Here is a 27,981-nt window from a genome sequence, read left to right as displayed (position 1 = left end):
AGCAGGAATCCTTTAATTTAATGTATTTTCTTGAAAGCAGGCCATAATTTTGCAATACTTCCTGACACCACATTGTAATAAAGCAGCATTCTTAAAATGGGTAAATGTGATGTTTCTATTTTATCCTTTTGTTTGTACACAGATTAAAACATGATCCCCATTGACCATAGCCTATAATTGAATCAAGGGTTCTGCTGTTGCCACGGAGTGATGCTTGAGTGGTTTATGAGCAAAAACAGCAGAACCTGAAGATTAAATTTCATCTTTGATCTTCAGTCTGTGACCGTGAAGTTGTATTGATGATATAAAAAGAGCACTATGATAAATATATAGATAATTGTGAACAGAGAAGCTGTACAGGGAAAGGGGTTAATGTTGGCCAAAGAAATCATATACTATGCTATATCTGTGTGTGATTCGGGTCAGTTAAAATTTGTATAGAAGATTTTATGGAAAATGTCTTTTATATAATAGTCATAATCTGCAAAAATTATTTGGATTATAGATCATAAACTGTAATTGGTTGCGGTAAATTGCTTTTTTAGTCTTTTATCTTTTTAAGTCTCAGCACAATTTTGAATGAGGAAAATTTCTTTTCTCCTGCTCTTTGCATGCAAGTCACAGTTTTCTTACTAGGTTCCAAAGTAGCCCAGTCTCAAAGCACTAGTGCACAGCTGCCACTACATATGTTACGGCTGAAAACTAAAACTTGCTGAAATAATCATTCCCACTGTTTTAAGAGGATGTGTTTTTAGGCACTGCTTGACACATCTCATTTCTTTAGGGAGCATGAATTCATATTGCAAAACAGCAGCAACAACAAAAATTCAGGGTTCCCATTCCCCACCCACCTTAGACAATATTAAATACTATGAAAGAACTTTTGTATCATAAAAATTCATTCAGAGCAAGTACGTGGATTAAAGTTTCTATATTATTGCTTTTACTAATTATAGACTCTATAAGTGCTAGATTTGAAAAAGGAAAATAATATATAAATTAATATATTACAAAATATGACTATAAGGTAAGATGCTATGTATGAAAAGGCATGAATGAAAGAAGTGAAACAGAGGCTATGTCCAGACGTTCAGGGAGGTTAATGGGAAGTTAGATTGAATTAAAAATGGCCACCCAATTTAATTTAGTTTTCCCAGGTGTGGACCTTACACTTAGATCCTTAGTTAGGTTGATCTAAGTACAAACTGTACAGAAGTTCAGGAGGGTTAGATCAGTCTAAAAATGGATGACCCAATCTAAATTAACTCTATCCCAGAGGTAGTCTAACTTAGATCAGGTCTAGTGAGACTGATCTAACTGGACTTCTGTTCAGTTCCCAGTGTAGCCCCAGTTCCTCAGCCTCAGCACTGGGGCTACACTTTTTCCACACTCCCTAGCCCCTCATCCCACCCCCAGATGGACAACCCTCCCTCAGACCAGGCGGCACCCCCCAAGCTTGCCAAACAAACTATTCCCAGTTCCAGTTTTACTGGTGTTTGGCAGTGTTAGGAGCTGAGGAAGTAGGTCAGGGTGGGGGGAAGGCCCTGTGGGATCAGTGGGGTTGGCTCACTGCAGGGGTTGTTCATTAGGGGGTGGGGAGGGTTGGGGAGATAAAAATAGCTCCTGGTTTTGGGGGACAGAGCCCCTGCATCCTACCAAACCCCTCTCATGGAGCTACCATTTCCCTAATCCATGCACCCCTTCAGTCAGGCTGCCAGCACTGGTGAATGCTGGTAAAACTGGCCCCAGGAGCAGTCTGTAGGATTGGGGGCAGTTTGGCATGGGGGGGTGGTGGAGGTCCAGGGAGGTTTGATGCGGGGGGGCGGTGAGGGGCACTTCTTGGGAGCCACTCTAATTAAAGTGCCCACACCATCTCATGTATTCAGCATCCCACACTTCAAAATGGCAGTGTGAGTGCTTTAATTGAAGATTATTGGATGAGCTTTAGTTAAAGTGCCCCTGCTGCCATTCTGAGGCACAGAGATGCTGAATACACGAGATTCTGAGGCTGCCGGAGTGTTCTAATTAGCACGCTCCAGCAGACTCGATTAATTGAGTCTGCTCTGACCTTCTGTATTACAGCACGGCGAAGCAGGCATCCTGCACATCTACAGGCACCCTTAGATTTTAGTGCAGCTGAATGTGTATGTGCTGAAAAAGATAGAGTGGCTACAGAGAACCACCAGCTGCATCACGAGCAAAAAAGCAAAGGAACGAGGACGGAATCTAACCTGTGATAGAAACTTCTTGACTCTGCCCTTGGGGGAAATGGCCCTTCTAGGGGCTCAGGGAGATTCCCTAACTAGCAGAGAAGCAATATGTCAACCCTCATATTGAAAACCTAGAGTCAGGAAACTTAAGGAGGTGGCATAGTAGAAGTGCACTGCACACCAGCAAAATGAACTGCTAGATGAATCAGCATAGAGTTACATTAGTTGATGTTAGAGACTGGGCTGTCCCTGGCTGCTTCCCAAACTCCTGCATTGCAAAAGTTGGCCCTTCTGGCCTTAGGTTACTATGAGCACTTAATTGAGATCCTTGTTTTCAAACTTTTTAGTATACAGTACAGCAACCTTCATAAAATAACATAATCTAACTTTTCCAAACCCATGTACCCATGATTGAGCTACTAATATTGTATCTTGCCACCTATGGGGATGTGGTGTGATTATTTTCAAAGATGCTGTGTACTGGAAGGTCCTGAAGACCTCAGTGGAAGAAGAGGTTCTTCAGTGTCCTGTGAAAACCAAGTGACTTCAAGCTTGATGCTTAGGTATGACTATGAAGCCTGACTTTAGACAGAGTTGAAAAAGTTGACAATAAAATTGAATTCCCATGTTGTCTAGAAAACTAGATCTTGCAATTTATTTTTTTCAGACTCTTCAATTTAAAATGGAAGAATGATGTCCAAACATAGGCTGTGTGTACCTTAGGCCTTCAAAATGAGGCTTCAGATGAGTTTAGGCCTAGGCCTGGTAATGTTCCACTGTGCAAGGATGAATTTAATCCAAAGAGAAAAAATGTACACGCGTGGAGCCAATTTATTCACAATGTGCTATTAAAGAGATCAATAATAAGAGACACAACGTGTGATAGGGGAGAGAGAGAAAGATTCTTGTTTCTTTCTTTTTGCAGACAGCAGATCTAATTTTCCTCTGGCACCAGAATACACAGGTGTAATTTTATTGAGTTAAGTAATTTCAAATTATTCCAGAATATATTTGCAGGGTATCAGATCCAGTTTTTTAAATTGGGAAGAGTGAAAGTGGAATGAAATACAGACCCACACTTCTAACTTCATTGATATGCCAATTTATAATAGCGGAGCATCTATGTCATCCTAATTATTATCAGCAAAATTCTATTCGGCAAAAATTCCAGCCCTGTGAATTCTAACTAGAGCTGAGCAAATACTTCAAAAAATGTTTCCCATGAATATTCATACATATTTTAAAAGGAAGGAACTTATCTGTGCTCACATCGTTTTTGTGTTTGCATTCTGCCAGAGTTTGAGCTTTCAAGATGCATTTTACTGAATACTCACAGAAAGCAAACCTATACTATTCTAAAACCCATACTCCAGAATTCACAATAGATAATGTATGTCTCATATACAAAGGGTATCTACTTGGTTTGAGAGGGTGACAGGGTTCTTAAAGCTTCACACTAGGCTCTTGACACTGATTCAGTTAAATTAACCAGGAAAGAATAGAGATGCACCCTATATAGCAATGACTGTATATGCATATAGAGCATCTTATTTTAGCTTTCTACATCTGCAGAGTTGGATGGAAATTTCACTGCAACATGACTTCCTTGTTTAGTTATCTTGGTTTATATGAAATTACGTGTCTGCTGTCAGTCACAGTCAGAAAAGGTAGAGTTCAAAACATTGGAGAGACTTGCAGGGGAAGCTATGAACCTTACTCAGCCTCAGGAAAAGTCTATTTTAATTTAAGGGATAAAGATCAGCGTTGGTTCTCTTATTTTACCTGAACTAATTAAGGTTTTTCCTGTTAACGTTACAAATTTTGCTCCAAACTTGCCTGCTTTTATTCTCTTGGCTCTCTCAATAATCAGCTCCTGTGTTCTTGTGTCTAAGAAAACTTCCATTGAGATCAATTTACTTAGGACAAAGAGACTTTTGGCTATGAAACAACATAAAGCCTGATTAAAATATAATAATTAAATTGAATAGAAAGGCTTAAATTGACTAAATTGGCTGGACTGTGAATCAAGCAGGCTAGGTAAAGACATTAAAAAAGCCTGAGGTGGAATCTGTCTAAGTTATTTAGTTTTTCTTTAGATTGGTAGTGAACAGAACTCATATGGGGGGGGGGGGGGGGGTGCAAATTTTAGACCAGGTTCCACTATTTTACAATCAGTCTGTGTGCACCCAACTCCTGTTCTGTTATGAGTATGGACAGGTTTCTGATCACTTACACTGATAAAAGAGTAACGTGTGATCTTAGAGCCTATCAAACATTTACAGTCAGATCCCAAAGTTTCTTTCTATCTAAAACCTTTGAGTTGGCATGTCTATACATGCACTTGTGCATTATTGCTACTGCACAATAAGTTTAGTATCTCTAATATGCGGTACTAAATAAATATGCAGTAGCCAGCACTAATGCACAGTAGCAACAGTGCACAGTCTTTTTGTGATGCTTAATGAGCAGTAGACTAATTCTACTGCGCATTAGTGCATCAGCCCGGTTTTTGCCATGACGCACTAATGCGCAGTAGAATTAGTCTACTGCTCATTAAGCGTCTTGTGTAGATGCGCCCAGCACGTGCTGAGTTTAAGGTATATAGGCTTGTGTCCTCCATAAAGGCTGTAGGATTTGATTTCATTAATATTATTCTGACAAAGAGATTAGCATTATAGTGAACAGAGATGGCCAAGTACTGAAGAGAGCATACACTAAGGTTTAACTAGAGCAAGCTCTACTTTATATCCATACTCCAAGGACTATATAATGTGGATGACTTCTATTTAGAGCCATCCCTCTTTAATGGCCTGCAGCTAGAGGTGGCACCGTCCTTTGTTCCTGCTGCTGGTCAAAGAAATGCTTTCAATTTTTCATAACAAGCTATAAGCATCTGCAAGTAAAAAGGAAAGAAAAAAAAAGGGAGTGAGCGAGAAAAGTTATCTCAACAGGCAAGCTTCAATATATTCCAAGGTTACTGCTGTATAATTAATGGCATTACCAAATGGAGCTGAAAGTGTAGAGTCTGCAAATGGCTAATAACTAGGATTAGATATATGCACTTCCTTTTCCCATTCATGTTCTTATGGTTCTTTGTGAATCTAATTGAAGTCAGTAGGGTATTTTGCACATGACATTCTCACATCCAGTCCTGATCACTGACATTTGTTGACCACCTCCCCATGTAAAGCTCTTACAATGTATTTCTTAGGGAAGGGTGAAAAAAAAATCACAGTAGTCTTCTGGATCAAAATTGCTGTAGGAGACATTACGCAGAAACTGGGAAAGGACGTTTCCAGATGGAATACTAAGCACAGTAATGTCTCTGCCTTTTTCATAGGCTGGTGTTTAATATGCTTTTTACTGCTGCAGTACAGAGCAGATTACACCTAACTGAGAGGCATAAAACTCTCTTCAAAAGTCTGGAAAACAGGAATGTGTGGAGTAGTGTAACAAAAAGGATGCTTTTAAGTGAATCCTTCCGGCAGAAAAACCTTCTGCTACCAAAGCCTCTTCAGAAAACAGATTACAGTAAATTTGCTAAAGGAATGCATTTTGCATGCATCAAGGTTATAGTTTGAAACACTATCCTAACGTTTTCTGGATTAATCACCTACCTGTCTCAGGGAAAGGCTATTTATATAGTACACTTAAAAACCCGAGCACTGAATATCTCTAATCTCCTCCTAATCTTCTACAGTAAATAGCAAAGCATTAGCTCTGTGTGCATCATAGAATCCAGAGTTTAATTATATCTTTCCCATGTTTACATGAACTTTAGTTTGCTTTTCAAAAGCCTCATGGAACAATTCCTGCAGCTGACCTGTGTGTAGTGGTGAATTTCTCCATAAAGTGAGTATTGATGAGCTGAAAAGTTCAGTGAACAGGAAAATTCTGCTGCTTTTATTGCCAGTGTGACAGGTTACTTTATTACCATGCCTTTCACAGCAATTTAACAGTTACCCTGGTAACGGATTCAGTGAGGTAATGGGATCACAGGCATTAGAGAAGAGGAAAGGCTAGCTACGAGAGAAAACCATCTGCTGGCTTATGTTCTCGGGGCTGTTTGCTCACTAAGAGCTCCTGACAATCATTGTACTTGTATGTAAATGAGGCAGGTTAAACCACAGGCCTGCCCTATTTAGCTGTACTCTGGTGATTTGTCTTTCTAATTCTATTGAAATAATAATCAGGATTTGTTTCTGATTAATTAACTAACCTTTTGGTAAAAAGATTAGATAACGAAATTGCTGCCTATTCAGAGATAATGAGATTTTTATTACTCTGTCAAAGGGAAAAAAAAAGAACATTTATGTGTCACCAGCCGCCGTGTCAAGGGAGGAAAATAAAGATTTAAATCTTTATGTCAGACATTTATTTTCTTCCACAGATTAAGTGTGTATTTAATTCCACAGGAATGCATCGTCTTGTTTTAAAGCGTTTCTGAAGAGCTTTTAAAACAGCAAATAAAGTAATAAACACATTTAAGACCACAACGCTTTTGGGTGCTAATTTGTTTTAAAAATGTCTCCTAATAGAAGAGAAACACTTGGAGATTCAGCAACCTGCCTGTACTGTGTGGGTATATTTGTATAAGTGTGAGAGTGTGAAGAAAGCAGTAAAATCTCAGTGTGAGCACTTTAAAATGACATATGTAAATAGGCTGCTTTATAGCTTACTGTACAGACATGCTTAACATTTGTAGTAAACTCATCTATCTGCAGGAGTGTTGCCTGTGTGTATGAAATGCATTCTCTCTAGCAGAGTTGGAAAGACTTAAAATTATATGTTGCATTTATATGGTACCTTTCATTAAAAGATATAATGCTTTATAAAGATGTGTGCAAATAGGAAGTGAATTACACAAGATTGTAAGAGAGTGAATAAGTGGCAGGACTCCTAATAGAAAGCAAACACCTCGAATAACAGACCTCTCTTCTAACTACTGGATATCCTACTCTTGTTCAGCTATTGCAACTAAATTAATAAAATGAAGGCAGTCAAACTTTTTAAGCTTACAGTTGCCATCAGAGAATCAAAAGTAAATTTCAAGTTGGGGGTGTGGGGAGGAGAAACTGGAGTTTATTTTACTCTAGCCTTCTTGGGCTCACTTGGTGTGTGGGGACAAACAAAACACATTCTTTTATTATGGCATTGTTATAAAATAAGTGCATTCCTAAATAAATGTCAGATCCATAACTAGGGAGCATGTTTTTCATCTTGTGTATGGCAACAGAATTTCTGACTAATATAAACTTACCTAACAGTGAATAAAATGGGAATGACTGTACGTTGCTATGCCAAATGACTTTTTTCCCTTTAACAGTCACAATTAAGCCTGTACCATGTAAACTTTAATTCAGTAATTGCAATCTTTTAATTAATAAATCACTAGAGAGCATTGTGATGAGTACATTTCCTGTCAGGGGCATACCAAGCAGAGGAAAATATAGGACATAGCAGAGAATTTTGTTGAAATGGAGTTAATGAATGCACTTTCAAATTTGATGCAGCATTTAGACTGGTGCCATTCAGCGTGCTCTATTGCTTATACTTTTGTACATTGACATGAAAAGATTTCGTATTCTGAAAATCTGTTTTTCCACAGCAGTCTGTATGGCTGAACGCCAGTCAGAAACTCGACCCAGTTAGAAAAAATGTCTTTACTAAAGACATCTGAAGCTGAGCCTGTTTCTACCTCATTCCCCTATCTCGTGGTTTCCTCCCCAGTTGGTGGTAACTGCACATTGCAAGCATTCCTCTTTCCTAGTCCATGGTTTGTTTAATATTACAGCCCTGACAAATAATAGAAACAACAAAACTTTCTTCTGCTAAGAGAAAATCATTCCCCCCACAAAATTCTTACTGTAGTTTTCTGATCTTTGATAACCAACAAACCCTTGAAAGAAAAACATGCTTTTTCTGGCTTGCTCCCAACTAAAATGCTGTGTGTCTTTTTTTCTCCCCTCTCTCTTTTCCCCCCACACCCCGAGGTGAAACATAAGGTTATTAGTAATTATTATTAAAATTAGCAAAATGTTATTAAATGATCTCACCAAAGAAGAATAAGTATAGTTTTCCTTTTTCCAGACAATGACATCTGCAGCTCTACATTTTCATGAAATGACTATACTTAACAAAAACATTACTTCATTTTCATGGTATTTCTTTTGTGCCTAGGAGCAACCCTGTAATTGTTCACTTCAATTACAACATTACTATTTTAAACTGAAACCCATTTTATCTGCATGCCAGCTTTTTATTTGTTTTACCAACTATATCTATTTCCATTACTGCAAGGCTGATGGTTTGTCTCAAGAGGAAATCAAATCCATTAATTCAGAAATTTCAAGCACGGCTGCCTCTGCCATAAGCAGCATTTCTTATGCTAATAGCAAATGTGCTGAGACTGAAAAGAACTGACACAGCTCTGTTTTTTATCATAACTTAAGCATTTATGTAAAAAGGCAAATCTAATAGTACTAGGAAACTGTAAGTGTTATTATATATAATTCACTTTACTGAGATCTGCACAGGGCCCTGGTTCATGTAACAATGGTTTAAATCATGCTGCCAGTGGTTTTAACTTACTTGACATTTGGGTAAGATTTTTATCTTGGTTACCGCAGTGCAAATCTGGAGTATTTCCATTGACTGCAGTGGACTTATTTCAGATTTACACCAAATAAGCTGAGATCAGACTCTTTTCCTTTTTCAGAACACTGGCTCCCAGTCACACAGACCAAGCTAATCCCGGTATACTAATACACAGTGAACAGAATTTGGATTACTTTCTAGCCAGAATGGTGTTTTTCTTTCTTCTCAAGCCATGAAAATAACCATTTTAAAGGCAGTTTAGATATTTCCAGGAAACCGTGTCCTCCCAACTCCCCACAGATACAAGTTTGCCTCCTGCTCATATCCTTCTCATTTAATGCACTTAGTTCTGTTGGATCACGTGGTTTGTGTTCAATAAGATAGCTTAACAAGATAAACTCTGACTTTGACCCAGAAAAAACAAACCAGATTGTTTCTAAGTTCTGCATAAGCTTTTCCAGTCATTGTGACCTGTTTATGTCAATGCAAAATGCAAGAGATCCCTATCATGAGGTCTGAATCAGTTTCTGAGATCTTAAAAAATATATGTGCAGAAAGTGCTCTACCATTCTTGCTTTCCATTTTAGCTGCAAAACCCTTCAGTGCTGTAAATCAGATCTCATTGGGAGCTCTTATACACTGGCCGCCGATAAGCTGTTGAGAAGTAGACAGGGCTTTTAGGAATTGCTGAACCATGAAGCTGACCTGCTTAGTGTTTTGTTGTAGGCTATTAAATCCAGGATTGGTGTTTTAAGATGATTCTGCTTTCTTCTTCCCTTGGCCTGGTTAAGCAACTTTACCCCCCAGCTCATTATTTAGCTGATTAAAATAAAAACCAGAATAAGAAACCTGCTGCTTGAGAATTCTACCTTCACCCATCAAATTAATGAGTGACTTACTCTGATGTAGTTTATGGGCTTTAGCAATTTGACACTAATTTTGCAGCTAAGAAAAGATTTACTAACTGTACACACAGCTCTGCTTTGTTGGCAAGGGGGATGTGATTCTTTTTTCCAAAAACACTCCTAAATCTTTTGTAAACCTGCATTATTTGGTTGACACATTGTAAATGGATCCCAGTTGTGCAGCTAACTCTCTTCACTATTAATGTCAACAATTCTACCCTGAAAAGTCTGCTTTAAATGGTAAATGAATATATTTTAACTAAAATGGCTTTGTAAGACTTGCCCAGTGCTTTAAACATAGTAATTTGCTTTGCACTGCGCCTATTACTAGCTAGTTAGAAATGTGCTGATTATTTGCACAAGCCCTTCATACAGGGAAAGAAGTTAAATGTGCTGTTTTATTTTTCCTGTGTTTGACGAGTGTTAACAAGATCAGCATTTGAGAAAACCCAAACCAAATAAGGCTCCTTAGCTGTTGCTGCAGAGTTAAGGAAAAGCCACCTGGTAAGTCAATTCACTGGGGTTTTATTTGTGTGTGACACGCACAAAAATGCGTAGATCCATGCACAAAAGTAGACCCCCAGCAAACCATACTCAACAACAAATACAGTCACAACGAGTAACCCAAGTTCACCCACCACATGTATTTGAAAAAAAGATGAATTAAAGTCTGGGGAGGAGGGAAAAAGCTGCGCTTAAACCCTGGGAGAGAGAATTTTTGTAAGCCTAAATTAAATATGTGCATATTTGAATTTGCAGTTATGTTTAAGCCAACTGAAGTTAATGGGACTGTTTCCTCTGAATACACTGGGTTTTGGATTACTTTGTATATTTTAAAAATCTAAAGATTTGAATTGATTTCTCTTAAAATCTATACCTTGGGATACATCTGGGGCTTGTCATGTTATAATGAAAACAGAATGCACTGATAGTAATATAGCATACTGGTATATTGGTAAACCAAGTTACTAGTAAGCAGCTTGTTTTCTGAAGAAAAAATATTGCTCAGACCCTTTACCCCTCCTCCTACCTGTCAAGTCTTCTTGGATTTTTTTTTTAATTTATTTTTAAGAATACAAACCAAAGATCAAACTGAAAGCTAGGATCCAGGACTCAGTCGACTTGAGATGTTTGGAGTCTCTTCATAATTTCAGCAGCTGTGCATGGGACAGATTGAGTTTCCTACATCCTATGCATGTTTTGCGTCCCTCTTTATTTTATAGGCTTACGTTTCACTGCAAGCCTAATGTGTGCATTCAAGCTTGCAATGATGAGCAAGCTTATAGGGCAGTAAGGCTTGGAAGGGGTTGTTTACCAGGGTTTACACAGCTCTGCTGCTCAATTTGCTGTTCCTCCTTATCTATAGAACAATAAAATAATAATGCTTTCAGAGCATAATGGTATCTTACTGCTATATTTTACTGAAACTCTTTCACATTTAATAGGAAAAGGAAAAACTGTATGGAGAAAAATGTAGACTATTTTTATAGTAATTACTCATTTCTGGCAACGCAGACATAAATTGCTATACTAATATTATGTAAACCACTTGACTTATAGGAGCAATAGTTCCTTTAATTTGATTATTTCCCATCTAGTTGATATAGTTCCTCTATTAATGATCTGTCTTGTAGCTAACATTGGTAGTTTCAGAAATTGTCTCTTTAATTAGAAATGAAATTTTGATGCGTTCAAATAATTTAATATAAAGGATCATAAAAAATATCATTTCCTTAGTTTTATTTGATAAAATGAAAAAAAATCTTACCTCCGGATTTAGACATCTTTTAAAAAGCACAATTAATTAACACACGTAGCAGCACACCTTTTGGCAGATATGAGCTAGTCAAAAGAATTAACAACTAAGGCCTCATACAGTCATTCAGTTTCTTCTGGGAGAGTTTCTGCTCTCCCAGGAGAAACATGCATGTACAGATGTTCAGGCTTTTTCTCCTAGAGTAAAAATAGCCACTCCCGGAGAAAAATAACCTGGGTTAATTCACTCCTGGGAGAGTTTCTTCTGGGAGAGCGTATGTCTGTACATGGTTATAGTGTTCTATTCTCTTTGGAAGTAGTAGCCCGCATCTTGACAGAAGGTGTCCTGCCAGCTGAGGAGAGTGTTATAGTTTGTGTCCCCATTGATTTAATCAGGATAAATTCCTGTTTGATACAATTCTGTTGCTTCTAATTGCAACATATTCTATGGCAACCTATCTCATTGCTATGTTGATACATCATCGGCAGGCATGACTGTGAGGCTAACACTACTGCACAGTAGCAATGAGTTAATGAACAATAGCTCATTGCTGCTATGCACTAGGGTTGGAAACAACCCATGTGCCTCTGGGACTGTGTAGTAATGGTGGTTACCGCCCAGTCAGTCATTTAGTACTTGCTAAATGACCGGGCAGTAACAACTGTGTAGTCAGGGGCATGTGCAGATGGACCCAGTTTTGCAAAGAGCCAATGGCAAACAAAATAATAAGGTAACTAGTGCTGCATTTGGCTGTTTTTGACCCAACCCAAACAACCAGGAATGTATTGTATTTACCCAAATCCAAAATTACTTTGAATTTAAAACAACCCCCTCCCCACTAATAGTCTGTTATAATTTTCCATGTATAGAATCTAATTAGTGAAAGTTCATCTTGAATTCACCCCCCACAACAATGCTGTGGTTGGGAAAGCAACAGTCGGGGAGTGAGGAGCCAGATCCCTGTGCCTTCTTCCACTGCCAGGTGACCCCCTGCCATATGTCTCTCTGTGCCTGTCCCCCACTGCCTGACCCCTGACTGCCTCCCTCTCCCTATGCTTCCCCCTGTAGCTTCTCCCCCAGCCACTTGCACCCACCTATGCCTGCCCCCTCCCCCACTCATTGGCCACTTCCCTCCCCTTGCTGTTTGCTGTAGCTCTGATTCTTTAGGTCAGTCAGCAGCAGTGGTCACCCCAAACCAGACAGGAAGAGGTAGTGGCAGCTTCCAGATGGACTGTGTCAGGGCTGGAGTGACTGGAGCCAGAGCAGAAGGTAAGGAGATGGGTAGCAGCTGGCTGGGAGGAGTAGGGGGTGGGAAGGCAGACTGCAGGGGGAATCAGAAGATGTGGGGGAAGGCAAAGGCATGGGGGGCAGGCTGAAGGTTGTGCCCCCACTCTACAGTCTCCCCCCCTCCCCCCCCCCAAAAGAGCCATATGACTCAGAGCAGGCAGCAGCTCAGCTCTAACTTCTGTCTCAAGCCTGGGGCCAAACCTGGAGCTGACCCATCACCAGTCAAGGGGTGATACTCAAATCCAAGATGAGATTCCACCCTCTCTAGACTTACTGGGGAAAAACCTCTCACTTTGGATTCAAGTAAATATGGTATTTACAGCAGAGTCAGCTGCAAGGAGGGGTGGGGGTATGAACTTTGGCATGAGTCTGGACCAGGGCTCAAATTCTTGCCTCTGGAAGTCTAGGATGACCCTTTCAACACAGCCCTACAGAGGCTTATGCATTTACTTTATGTATACACTGGAACAGGTTCCATCAAGAGCAATAGAGCCAGATCAGAACTTTGCATTGAAAGAGGTGGTTTATAGAAATTGGAATGATGGATGGAAAAGCATTGATTTTAAAGCAATTTTCTGCTTTGAGAAAAGCCTACAAAATTGTTGCATCCTCCCATGGTAACATTTTAAAATGAAAATTCCTCCTTTTTCATTTTGTAATTTAGAAAAAAAACGTGATTAAAAAAATCTATTTCTGATCCATTTTTGATTCACAAAATTTTAGTGTGTGTGTGTGTGTGTGTGTGTGTATTACCCATCCCGATTCAGAATAGGAAAAACAAATTGAGCATTCTCATGAGACAAGTAAACCACTTTTTTTCAATCGCTTCCACCATGTACAGAACATAAAGTTAAAGCATGTTTCTTTACAGAATCAGAACAAGGATTAATATCACCCCAGGCAGAAGACCTGCAAACTTCTTAGGCATCATCTAAAATGTTCTACAAGAGCTGAAAATCAGTTAAATGATTCATTAGACCTCATGTGAGGTAAATTTTATCATGTATGTCTATACAGGATATTTTAGTTTCCCTTATGTTGACTTGAAGAACCCTTCCCCCCCACCTCGAAGGTACAATGTAGTTATGGTATATAACAGCAACTTCTAATAACTAGTGCATGAGACTATCCCTTCACTCAACTGGTCAGCAAAAGCCAGTCAACTGTAAAACTATTTACACAATATCTATAAGGTCAGTTCTCACATCAGTGCACATACAGAATTCCCATTAACATTAATGGAAGTTATGTGCAGGCATGAAAACAAAGAGACTCCCTAATTAGAAATAATGGGAGATCATATATTTGTGGCTCATGAAAAGCAGTGGCAGCCATGTTTACTTGAAAATAAATAGAACAGTAAAAAGGATGGTAAAAGACAAAAGCCTACACAGCTGTACTCTATTTCCATTCTAACTTACAAAATAGAATTGGGCAGCACAGTTGCTTCATTTAAAAACATGGATTTTATTATTTCTCAGTAAAATGTATATACTACTTTCAAACAAATGATAGACAAGGTGTTTGGGGGAAAAATACTTGGATCTGGCTGCATTCGATTTCAGACCTTTCACATCCTGACAATTTGCTAAATCAAAACAGGAGAGAAAAAAAAAGAGGGGGAAGAGACTTTTCTACTGAACATTTACATCAAGAATATTACATAATTTAAAAATAAAAATACAAAATTAAAATGGATTTAAATCATAAACGAATAAAAGAAAATTAAAAAAAGAGAGAAAAATAGACAATAGGATTTTCCTCCCTAGCACCTATACAGCGTTGTTTATTAAAGCACTGTGTATACAGTAATTGACTCTATACACTATTTAACTATATACTATTTTCTATACATCTATACAATATCTATCTATACACTATCTATAAATCTATACACTATTTAACTATAACACACTATCCAGTATACAATTATAATTAACAATGACACTATTACTAAATAATTTTAATGATGGGTGGATTCTGGATGCTTTTTCTTTATTGCAGGGCCAGCCCTCAATTTTTTTGGAAGGCATAGCTTTGGGGCCCCCTGACACGAAGAAGGCATTGGTAGTGTGGGGGGTGGGGGGATGGCAAGTGCAGAGGCAGGTTTGGGTCGTACTGGGGCCCTGGGCTAGTACAACGTTGGAGGCCTCCTCCCCACATGGGAGCTGGGCTTCAGGTTGGGGAGGGGCCCCTTCCCCTCCTAGTGCTGGTAGGGGGGGCTGGGTAGACCCTGCCAGGCTGGGGGCACATTCCTGCCACTTCTCCCTGCTCCCTGCCCCTGCTATGGCCAAATGTACACATACACATGGAAGACAAGGTTCTTTGGGTAAATCTGATATCTTTTATTAGACCAACTAAATAGTTGGAAACATTTTTCTAGCAAGTTTTCAGGTTTAACAACCCTTGGTCAGGCTGAGGAAGCACCTGCAGTTGGTGTGTGCTTTTCCTGGATGGAACAAATAGTAAAGAAGCCAGAGGCTGGTCTGCATGCAAGCCAGTCAGTGAAAATGTAAATTGAGGAGTCGGTGGGTGAGAGTCAGTGGGTTTCGTAGAATCAATCACACTTTTCACAGACGAACCTATGAACTTCATTTCACCAACCTCTTGGATACAAAAAATCATGGACTAAACAGAAGAAATACAAAAATGTAGAACTCTTGGTTCCTAAATGGTACCTTTCATTAGACCAAATGGGAAATCACAAGAAAAAGTTGGACCCAGAGGGACAGATTTATGTCTCCAACTTCCTCTGTGCAAAAATAAAGTTTATTTCCTACCTATGGGGACTTTTTACCATCTAAACTTTTCTCAGAGCCTGATTTAGGGTGTTTGAGCCCAAAAGCTTGCAGAAAAGGACAATTTTCTTGTGATTTCCCAGTTGGTCTAATGAAAGGTACAATTTTGGAACCAAGAGTTCTACATTTTTGTATTTCTTCTCAACTCAGACCAACATGGCTACCAAGTACATTCCTGAAACATGTAAGATACTGAATTTTAGCTGATTTTATACTTTATTTCAGAATGAGAGAGATTTTTTTTTACCTCCCTGCTTGCTATCTGACACCTCCAGGGAAGGAATTTTACCTAATCTACATACCAAAGAGCAACTCAGCACAGCTCTCAAAGATACAGCTACTAAGTACATCCCTGGACTAAACATAGACTTTGGATTTATGACACACTATAAGCTGCCTGACATCAGACTCCCCAGGTTCCTCTCCACTTTTCCCTGCTACCCCCACCCCAGGCTGCCTCACATACTGGCTCCTCAATTTATATCTTCACTGACTGTCCTTCTTGCTGCAGCCCAGCCTCTGGCCTCTTTACTATTCCTTCCATCCAGGAAGAGTGCATACCATCTGAAGATGTTTCCCCAGCCTGACCAAGGGCTTTTAAGCCCAGAAGCTCGCTAAGAAAAATATTTCTAGCTATTTAGTTGGTCTAATAAAATCTCTCTCTCTCTCTCTCTCTCTCTCTCTCTCACACACACACACACACACACACACACACACACACACACAGTTCCACCCCCCACTTTGCACTCACATGCAGGGAGCTGCTGTCCAGCCATCCCAAGCAGCCCCACAGATGCAGAAGGCTGGGCTGGGCTGAGCTGGGGCCTGCAGACGCAGTGGGGCTTTTCAGGCAAGACCCCAGCCCTGCCTCCCCTCCCCCAGCCCCATTGGTGGAAGAGGGGTCCTGCTTCCAGCTGCCAGGGAAGCAAATGTGAAAGCCACAGTTTTAAACTTGGTGACAAAAATGGGGGTGGAGTTTAAAATTGTGGCTTTCACTTCCCTGCTTGGGAGGATGCCGGCAGCACAGGGCCCCTTGGCTGCAAGGCCCCCTGCGGCCACAGGTTTTTCAGGCATGGATGGGCCGGCCCTGCCTTATTGATCCTTTTGATCCTTTGCAATTTCTCACCTTGAAAGTCTTCTGCAGGGAGAAGAAGAAAGAAGAAGAGGATGGAGTTTTGGAATACAAGCCAAGCACCATCCTCTTGCTCTCCCCCCCCCCCAGCACAAGGTGAATGGGACATTTATGATATTACCTATATATCACTTGGGATGCTGCATATCCTGGGGGGTGGGTATGGCATATAGCATCCACCTGCACTATTCCTTGTGCTTCTAGAATGAATGGCAACGTTAATTGTAAGAAATACTGAAGTGTTAAGGAGAGGTGCCACTCTCAAAACACGAGTTGCAAACTTACCACGCTGCTGACAGAAGTTATGCCACTGTGCTCAGCAGCAGCTAGAAACACCATGGTAAACACTGTAGTGGGCGCAGCAGGTGGGGGGTGTGGGATGCATGACCAGGAGCCATAAAAAAAGAAATAACAGTAGCATCTACTGACCAAATGCCCAAACTACAAAAATAGCACAGCACTGGCTGGTGACAAAAGAAAGGTATTACAAGTCTTTGAGTTGCTTAGTGTTTACACACCAGGAATCCATAGATATGGTGATGTAAGTGGTGGTGACACAAATGAAAAGATGTTCAAGCAGCTTTAGTTTAACATACTGAAAAGGCTTTTAAAGCAGCAGGAAATCCTGCTTGTGCAAACACAAACTCAGTTGCAGCGGCGTAAATGGGAAATCTTGTGGCACGTACAAACACCCATTGAGATCAGACTCTGTTCCTTTTTCAGAATACTGGCCCCAAGTTGCACAGACTGGGAGCCTTAGCAAGAAATGCAGGGCTGGAACAATATTCCCAGACTGATTCCAGTCCAATAGCAGGCAGCCATATCATATAATAGTAGTCTCAAAGTTGGTAGGGTTGGAAGGGACCCGAGCAAATCATCAAGTCTGACCTCCTGCCATGGGCAGGAAAGAATACTGGGGTCAAACAACCCCAGCTAGATGATTATCTAGCCTCCTTTTGAAGACCCCCAGGTTAGGAGCGAGCACCACTTCCCTTGGAAGCTGGTTCCAGATCCTACTGTGAAGTAGTGCTTCCTGATGTCTAGCCTGAACCTACTCTCAGTCAACTTATGGCTATTATTCCTAGTTACTCCTGGTAGTGCTTGGGGGAAACAGGGTCTCTCCCATTCCCTCCTGGTCCCCCTTGTAAGTTTATAGACGGTCACCAGATCCCCTCTCAGCCTTCTCTTGTTCAGGTCCCATAGCCTCTCCTCGTAGGGCCTGTCCTGCTGCCCCCTGATCATGTGAGTGGCCCTCCTTTGGACCCTCTCAATGCTGTCCAGATCCCTCCTGAAGTGCGGTGCCCAGAACTGGATGCAGTACTCCAACTGTGGCCTGACAAATGTCACATAGAGGGGAAGGATCACCTCCTTGGACCTGCTTGTGATGCATTGTGGATGCATGACAAGGTGTGGTTAGCCATACTGACCACGTCCTCACATTGGCGGCCCATCTTCATCTTGGAATCAAAAGTGACTCCAAGTTCCTTTTCTGCCTCTGTGCTGACAAGAAGGGAGTTCCCCAGCCTGTAGGTATGCCGCTGGTTCTTCCTCCCTAGGTGCAGTACCCTGCACTTGTCAGTATTGATCACTTTCATGAACTGATTAAGTTTGATTTTAAAACAGTGTGGTTTTTTGCTCATACTATTCCCATTAGAAAGCTGTTCCTAACCTTACTCTTCTGATAGTGAGAAACTTATTCATGGCCAGCTACCCATTTCTTGTGCACTATTGCTAATCTTTAGCTTAAATATTTCTTTTCCAGCATTGGATATGTCTTATTTACAGGCTCATTGACAGGTCATAGTAATCTAGTGATATACGTATATCTTCTTCCTTCTCAGTCATTTCCAACCAAAGAGCTCCCAGTTTACAATAGATTATAAATGAGACTCGTTATCAGCCTCTTGTACTTTGTCCCATTTCTATACTCTAGTCTTCAAAGTCATTATTTCTTCCTGTATGATAACCCAATCCTCCTCTATTTAGACTATGTTCTTAGTTTTATGTCATCAGCAGATTTAATTAATTTACTCCTACTTTTTTGTGGAGTAGGAGTTTTGTTAATGGAAAAGTTATTCGTGGCAATATTAAACAAGACCAATCCCAAAACTGATCCTTGAAGAACACCACTAGTAACTGTCCTTGAAGACAATATTTTCCATTTCAACATAAACCATTGTTGTCTCTTTCTTAGCCAGTTCCTTACCCAATTTACAAGTTCTGGTACTAATTGCCATTTTAAATATTTTCTCATGTGACACCAAATCAGATCTGTCTAGACATTACTGGGCAAGTCTGCAAGAGATGATAACTGTGCAGTAGCCAAATACAGTAAAAGCCCTGTTATCTGGCATTTTACTAAGCAGAATACTCTAACTGGAATTCCACCGTGCACTGCCGCCATTCTGTGACTGGCCAAAACGTTCATACTGCACCAGCCGCCACCACCCTTCCCCTTCCCCTCTCCCATACTCTGCATCTGGCTGAAAACAGCTGGCCTCAGGTAACTGGAGTTTTTAGATACCCAGCACCCCCCATTCCCCACTCGTGCTGGATAACAGGGCTTTTACTGTAATACTGTGCAGTAGCTCGTCATAGCACCAGCAGTACTAATATGCTACTGTGCCGCATTGTTAGGCTACTGTGCAGTAGTATCACTTAAAAGGCATTTGCCAGTACTACTGCACAGTAACTCGAGTTACTGCACATTTATTTAGTACTTGATTATACAAGTACTAAATAAACGCACAGTAACCACTGTGCAGTAGCATTTTGTGTAGATGTGCCCACTGAAGCATACATTGAAGAGATCTACTCCATTTCTTTTGTCTATAAAAATGAGTTATCAAAGAAAATTATCAGGAGGTGATGCTCCTTCTAGGTGACTCCCTAATCACTAGGTTAGAAAGATATGCTTCCACTCTCCCCAGTGAATATTAAATTATTCTGTACAAAATGGAATCCCATCAGACAGAGAGCAAATTGAATCTAGATATCTCTTGCACCTAACCACTAACCTTTTGGGTAATGATGGGGGTGAACCACTTCTTCCTCTGGCTATCTTTAGAAAAATAGGGTTATAAATCCCTGAAGCCTAAATTTAAGTACCAGAGAAATACAGTGTTTCCTGTTGACTAATAGAGGCACCTTGCCCAATAATCTATAAGGGGATTAATAGATTCCCCAATAAGTGTGCTATGTGCATCGTGTTCTTCATGTCTGATTGGTCTCTTGGATTGTGCAGGGAGCTTAGGTGTCTTAACTGGTTGTTGTGAATTCCACTAGACATCTAGGCACCTAAAAGTTAGGTATCACAGTGTTCATTATAGTGAGCACTCTCTGGATCCAGACTTTAGGAACCAAAGTCCCCCAAGTTTAATAAAGCGAAAAATATGGTGGTATTTAGGCACCTAAAGCTATAGATAGGTGACATGGAGATTTCCAAAAGCACTTAGTTTCCTATCTGCCATTGATTTAGGTTCTTTTGAAAATATTACCTATGATTTATATTATAAAACTTAAATTAAATATAAGTAGTATATTTCTGAAAAATTGGGAGAGTTTTCTTTTAATAATTTAGGCATGCTCTGGTTTCAAATCCTTCAGGTTGGTTCAGACATAGTTAACTAAGAAGGTAAGCCTGGCTGTTAATTATTATATCATTAAAGAAGTGCCTTGGAAGTTGAGCTGCTTACACAGTCTATTCATTGAATGTATTTCCTTTTTTCTATTTGTGACTTTTATACTGCTTTGAATATTAGATAGCTTTGGAAATGGAATTGTGACTGTGTTGACCAAACGTATAGACCAATGGTCACCAACCAGTGTATCTTGATCCACTGGTAGATCTTTGAGCCTCTTGAGGTAGATCTTAGAGCCTCTTGGTGTCAATCTGAGGCTGGGGTGTAGGGGCTGAGTGCCTGTGTACATGCACGTACCTGCCCCAGCCCAGCAGGTCAGTCCATGGGGGAGGGAAGAGGTGGAGGCTAGATTGAGACCCTCACAGTGAGGGAGTGCTGCAGAGGCAGATGCAGGGGTAAGTTGAGTGGGGCCCTGCCTAGATGAAACTTACCTGCTGGGGAGGTGTGCCCCCAAATAATTATTTCTCTCTGCTTCCATTTGTCTCCCACCCCTTCCCTCCCCACAGACCTACCTGCTGGGCGGGGTGTGTGTGGGGGGGGGGAGGGGGGGATGGCAGCAGTCCACAGTAGATCTTGGGTTGCTTTCAAATGCCAGTAGATGTTGGGTTGCTTTTAAATGCCAACCTACTTAAAAAGGTTGGAGACCACTGATATAGGCTTAATGTTATGTTCTTTAAATGGATCAGCGGAGTCCTTAAAATCAAGTTTTCTGTGCAATTCTCACAACCACACATTTGAAAATTACCTTTCATTTTCTGACTCAGTGAATGCAACAGAAGGAAACTTGTTCACTAGAGTACCTGTCAAAAAGTAAACACAAAACAAGACTGGTAAAGAAAATCAAAGGGAATCTATTTTGAAATTGTCTGTGACTGTATGTGTAATTATAGCAGTATTTAGGAACCATTAGCTGTGAGTTTCTTTCTCTCTCTCTCTCTTGAAACTTTCTATTCTTGTGATAGCTGAATATGACTTGTACAAAGCTTCTGATTCTTGATGTAATTTCAGTAAGTTTTTGCCCTTGATCTACATGCCCAAATGTCCCACTGATGTCAATAAGAGTTGAATGCACAGATCAAAGGCACAGTATGACCTGATATGAATAATTCACACAGGTTTTGTACTTGATGGCTTACAAATATTCACCTAGACTTCTCCTCCAAGTTTTGGGAGTTATTAAGCTAAAAACAACAATTGACAGTGACGTTGAATGAGAGATCAGTTGTACATGCCTGAGAGAGAGCTGGCATGACGGATTAACTCGATCAAAATTGGTTTTGGAAAATGATGAAGGCAAAGAGAGAGATTTTCCCATAAAGTTTTTAAAATATATATAGTCTGGCACATAAAGAGAGAAAATGTCATAAACTGCCTGCTAGAAATACAAAACAGTTTAATATGAAAGGGGATCACCTTAATTTATACCAACTTCAGACTGCTTGAATGGTACTTCTTTTAATGATATCTTTTTTTTTTTTAATTGCATTTTTTTATTTTGGCTTTTTATCATACAACTTTCTCTGTCCTTGCTCTGTTGTTGCTGAGAACAGTCTGAATTGGAAATGAAGAATAGGTAATTGAGGTACTCGCTGTTGCTAAATTCGAGAACCTGAATTCTGACCTTGAAGGAAACTAGCTGAGTTACAAATGGAGGTGATGAGCCTTCACACCCAGTCAGAACCAAGGAAGGTGTGATTTTCCATTTCAAAAATATCACCGAAAAGGGACTGGCATAAGGAGAGCTGCTGCATAACCTAAGAGTTAAAGAGCATATGTTTACATTAGTGGTCTTTTAGCAGAAAGATAAGTATTGCTTATCAGAATATTTCTTTTATGTTTTGGTTTACGATCAAGTGGCTAACAGATACAAAATGATTTTTCCAGTTGTCTGTCACTTATGATATATCTGTATCTGCAGCATACACTGGGTAGGTCTGTTTTACTTGCTTCTCTGTATAAATTCTTTTAAAAAAAAAAGTATTATTCCCAAAGCAACTGTATACTCTGTGCAATCCAGGGAAATTGCTTCTCAAATAATTAAACCTTGTTCTTTGAAACATCAACTAAGGTTTGCTTTGATTGCTCAGATATTAGAGCTGAACAACACTTTTATAATCAAATCTGAAGCCACTCAGACTCGTGGGCATTCTAATAAATAATCTGAGTCCATTTTTTTTATTATGTCGAAAAAGGAATGAGGAAAGGAACAGTTTGTCTGAAAAAGGAAGTAGGAAGAGGTTAACTGTTTCAGCAGAAGACAAAAAAATCAACATCTTCTGTTTTTGTTCTTTTTATACGTGCTATATCATACTAGTAGGCATGTTAGTAAAATTGTGCACACTCTAATAAAGCAAATTTAACAAATGTGTACCTTTTTGATATCTACAATAGCTAAGGCTAGGGCTAGTGACCAGATAATCCCAAAATGTTCAGAATTCAGGTTCAATGTGCATAAGCACCCAAGCAATATATTAGTTGTGTATTTAAATCACTTAAACTCTTTGAGAACTGAGCTTTTCCCACCAATTACCCTCATTCTGCACCAGCAGGATCTACAACTTCTCTGTTGGACATTGTTTCTGGCCCTTTAAACTTTACAAGCCTTCTGGAGCTAACTTGTTCCTAGCATTTCACCATCCCCACGCTTCCTAATTGCTCTGAGCAAAAACTGTTTGCTCTGTGGTGTTCATGGCACTTTTATTGTTATGTGAGGTTAACATTTTTTTAGCCTTTGGAAGTTTTTGTTCTTCTTTACTTTCCTGACGTGTGACAATGCTAAGAGCACCCCAGATACTAAGACTTTTATATCTGGGGCTGGCTTCCTCTGAACTGATGCCTTGTGACACAACTCGGCCTTATTTCTCCTTCATTAGGACAGGTGATAATTATCTCTGCAAAGTATTTCAGAAATTATTTGTGGATATAATTGTGGGGTATATTTGTATTTGGATTCTTAATCATAAAGGGCATCTTTATTTTGTGTATATATAAAAGTGACTTTAACTTCAGCTGAAGCAAAAGAATCTTAATTCTAGCTCGCATGGGCCTCATCTACATGAGACACTGACTGCACAGTAGCTCATTACTACTGCACAGTAGTGTCCTGTGTCATGAAGCGACACCGCCAGCATCTCATGTAAACACAGCCATGTAGATCCAAACAAGTTCTATACATTTGCTAAGGTCTCAGCCAACCTGAGTGAGTTGGCAGCATCCTAGGAGCCACCCAAATTTATACCAGATAGATAATGCCCTAAAATAACCTTACATGGCTATAAATTGACACAGCACAGATGCACTCTACCCATCCACATCCCAATGCAGCTTCTCCTCCCTTTGATCACTGGCTGAAGGAGGAGACAACTAGCATAAGCACGGTCTATACTACTTTGTGTCATCTGAAAGTTGCTTTTCTGAGCTTTCTTCAAAGCTGAAGCAGTCATGGTAATTCTTAGTCAGGGTCACATTCCACTATATGATGCTTACAGAAACATGACAGAATCTGGGCCTTAAAATGTATATGTGAAGAGATCTCTCCAGCAAAGCAGGATTATCCCATGGGTTGGGTAGATTGTGCCTAGCATGGCATGTGACTGAGAGAAGATGAAAAGAGCGTTCCCTTAATTGTACCACCTTGAAAAGGCCAGTTACATCTAGAACCAGGTGAAACTCAGGGGTTCTAGTTTGTGAGAAATTACACTGTGTGCTTTTGTTTCCCAAATGAGAAATTCCCAAAGAAAAATAAATATTTTGCAAAAATAGATGCATTGGGTTCCCTTAATGAAATATACTTCCTAGAGTCCCAGAATCTGCTGACCGAAAATGATATTCTTCACAAGTTTCACCTGCTATGAGCTGGTTTTAGGCAATCTGGGACATCCATTGGCTTAAGGATCTCAAAGCCCCAAGATCTCTGAGCTGAGGCAATCTGAACTACAGGGTAGCCCTGAAGCTACAGACCTTGGAACCTATTCTAGGATTGCCAGGTTCCTGATTAAGGCCTGAAAGCCCTAAGACTTAGAGGAGTGGGGGCCAACCTTTTTGGCAGATGTGCCACAAATTAAGCCCTATGCTCCCTCCGTCCTCCTGAGTGCCGCTACAGTTCTTTTCTTCCCAATCCACTGCTTTGCTTTATGCTCTCTTCCCTGTGCTCCCTGCCTGATCTTTTGCTCTGCTTTATGCTGCTGCCCTATCTGCTGCTGTGCTACCTGACCCCTTCCTAATTTGCCACATGCTATATACAGGATATGTCTACATGTGCCACAGAGTTCATTGCTCCTGGGCATGACATTTCCATATATGCCCAGGACTGCAGCATGTTGAGCCAGATCGGAGCAGCCCCAGTTGGCAGGGGGCCCCAGCAGTCAGCTTACCAGCCTGGGGTTGCTCCTGCCCAGCGTAACGTGCTGTGAAGGGGCTGGCTGAGGCACAAGAGTGTTTCAGTGTGGGGCAAGCCAGCTGGGTCCGTGTCTACACACGCATTGCAGTGGAATAAATAACTCCACCATAGGAGAGTACTCCTGTGGTGGAGTTAATTAGTTTACTCTGTCCTAATAGCACTGCACGTGTAGACAGTAACATTTTACTGCGGAGCTAATTGGGGAATTCCACAGTAAATGTCTTGTGTAGATACACCCACAGACTGATTGTTTGTGCCTCTTGTGACATGTGCCTTAAAGGTTTCCAGCCTTCACAATGTAGATCTGAGGGGTGCATCCTGGTTGAAGCAATACAGCCCATGGCTTTTGGGCTCTTTGCTTTGTGGCAGGAAGGCTTGAAGCTCTGGCTTGGTGGAGCTACCCACAGCCATAGACACTAGAAGCCCATTCTCCTCAGTAACCAACCGCAAAGTAACTTGTCTTAAGCTGCGAACCAGTTTGAATGCTGTGAATCATTGAAACTGCTTCATCAGAAAATTTGCAACCAGCTCTAGTTAAAACTTCCAGGAAGTGGATCTGTAAATTACTTTGTTGATCTGTGATGAACAAATATCTGGTTCTGCTCAGAAACAATGGCACAGACACAATCTGATTCCCAACATCTATTGAGAGCCACAGAAATGCAGTCTTAGTAATGAAACTATTGCAAATCCATGTCAAATGTGTTGTTTGGACAGTTATCCCATATTTAAGAACCATCATAATAATATTGCACATGGATCAGATGCATAAATGTGTGTGTATGTATATATATATATATATATATTACACACACATAAATTAAGGGAAAATATAGAAATGATAGAACTTTTTTTTTAGTTTTAATATTTCTTTAATATTTCTTTAATATTTAGTTTTAATATTTCCCAAAAATTAAGGGAAAATATAGAAATGATAGAAATGATAGAACTGTTTCTTTTAGTTTTAATATTTCCATATATATATATATATATATATATATATTCCAGATATATATCTGGAAATATTAAAACTAAAAGAAAAAGTTCTATCATTTCTATCATTTCTATATTTTCCCTTAATTTTTGGGTTAGCTGAAGTAAATTGATTTACTGAACAACCACCTTAGAATTCTCTATACTATAAGATAAGAAACTACCCTTTTACTATTATCTCTAAGTACAATACTTCCCATATAAGAAATGAATATGTATTTAAATAGGATTTGCATTGCTTAAAGGAAAAAAAACCCAACTTTTCCATTAAATAAATAATCCAGAAGTGCTCACAGTGGCTTGCACATCTTGATACTGTTGTTTCCTTTCCTTTCCTAGGTATTGGGTAATGTTATAATTCTTTTTTCTACTCATCTATATATCCCAGTACTGCAGTAGATCTTGGCAGAGTCCAGATGCCTACCTCCTGGAAGATTCATTCTAGTACTGACATAAGAGCATTAGATCTTCTTCCTTGACCTTGCTGGCAGATGCCTGTACATTTGTGTCTCAGGATCATTTAGACCCCTCTGTTACTACTGTCAGTTTTTTTTTAATTTTATCTTTTCATTGTCTGGGTCTTATCAGACATCAATAGCAGAGTACTATATGATAGGAAAATTCCTCCACAAAGTGAAATTTATGTACCCCCTTGAAAGACTGAGCAAAAATGGTTTTGCATAGTGAAATATGTAGAAATTGTTGGGGTTGGATCAGAATTCAAAGCTGTACTCCCAGTGCCCTGAAGTCCTCAAGCCTATGGCTTATAAAAATGGCTGTTTCCTCTTTACATCACTAAGGCAGGATTAGTTACTCAGGATATGGGAAAGTACAAATGCTCCCTTTTTGATTCCCCTTTTTCCTTACTTAGATATTCCTGCCTTTGCTGGCATAATTGAAAACAGAACAGAGTCTGTTTCCCAGGCACACGGCACCATTTCCCATATGCCTGGCCGCTTGAAGCTTCCATGTTTCAGGAACTTGAAGTAGGCTCTATGCAAATGAAATGACCCCACTCAAGATGTATAGGACTTCACTCTAGTAAAAAAAAGAAGGGTGTGAGAATCTGTTAGCATACCAGTTTTATGTGTAAGCAACACACATCCCTATTAATGAGCTAAGTGTACTTTCTGAACCAGAACTAAAATGTATAGCCCTCTAATGTCTCTAATGTCCAGTGAACTTGCATGTTTTACCATGGATGCACGGAAAGCATATGGGTTCTAGCACTTTATGATATTCTGGACTGACTTCCCTCCCTAATAAAAAAATGTACCAATATGAACACTGTCAGACAGAGTCTGAAACTGATTGAGTTTTGTCTTTAGGGTTTATGGTTTTGTTACGTTATTAAAAGAACACACCAGGATAATGTAATTATAAAACACAATATTACTAAATGCAAAAATATTTACATTATTGCTGTAGATAGTCATCTGGCAAGAGAGAAAAACCTTTTTGATATGGATATTTTCTTTGAGTTTGAAAAACGTGTATTTGAATAATTTTAAATGTGATCAATTTTCCACAGGAAGGAAATTCAGCAATTTAGATATTCTTCCAAGTGTATTCACAGAATGTGGAAATTACACTGGAACACTGAAAAAAAATCCTGAATATGGACTTTCAGAAGATTTCCAATACTTTCTTAGTGCCAAAAATCTTGTTTGAATAATCTTACTTTCATTTCAGTGCAATTGCTTGGACTGGAAGTGGAAAGGCACATTAATCAAGCAAATGTACCTTAAAACTTGAATGAAGGTACAGTTTATATTTCAAGGAAAAATCAGATTGGGCTTCCTTAGTGAAAACTTTGTTAGTCTATTGAGGTTCAGAGTATCATATGCAATATTAGGTACAGTATGAATAGCTAACATCAGAATATTAACTTTATTTCTAACGTTCCTTTAATTTTTGTGGGTTTAGTTTCTTTAATAGTTCTCCAGGAAAAGCAACTCAGCAGGCTGTACTGTCTTTGATTCAGGACTTGGAACTTGGGCTAGAACCAAAGTTTCCAACTGAAAGCAATGCTCGTGGACACTAATTTACAATCTTCTCAAAAGTGCATTTATAATGACAGTAATGACACAGGAACTGAGTTATTATCATTATGCTCTCAAGCATTGGGAGTTAAGAGTCTCAAGTAAATTCTTTGAAAAGTAACTGATATTATTTGCTACATATCATACTAATAATATAGATAGGCAGCATTATTTAAGGTCATCCTGAATGCAGTGAGTTAGTACAATCTGTGTATAGTAAA

This window comes from Alligator sinensis, unplaced genomic scaffold (assembly GCF_000455745.1).
Source record: "Alligator sinensis unplaced genomic scaffold, ASM45574v1 scaffold227_1, whole genome shotgun sequence".
Taxonomy (NCBI): Eukaryota; Metazoa; Chordata; order Crocodylia; family Alligatoridae; genus Alligator; species Alligator sinensis.
The sequence above is the reverse complement of the archived record's forward strand: the minus strand, read 5'-3'. Positions refer to the sequence as shown.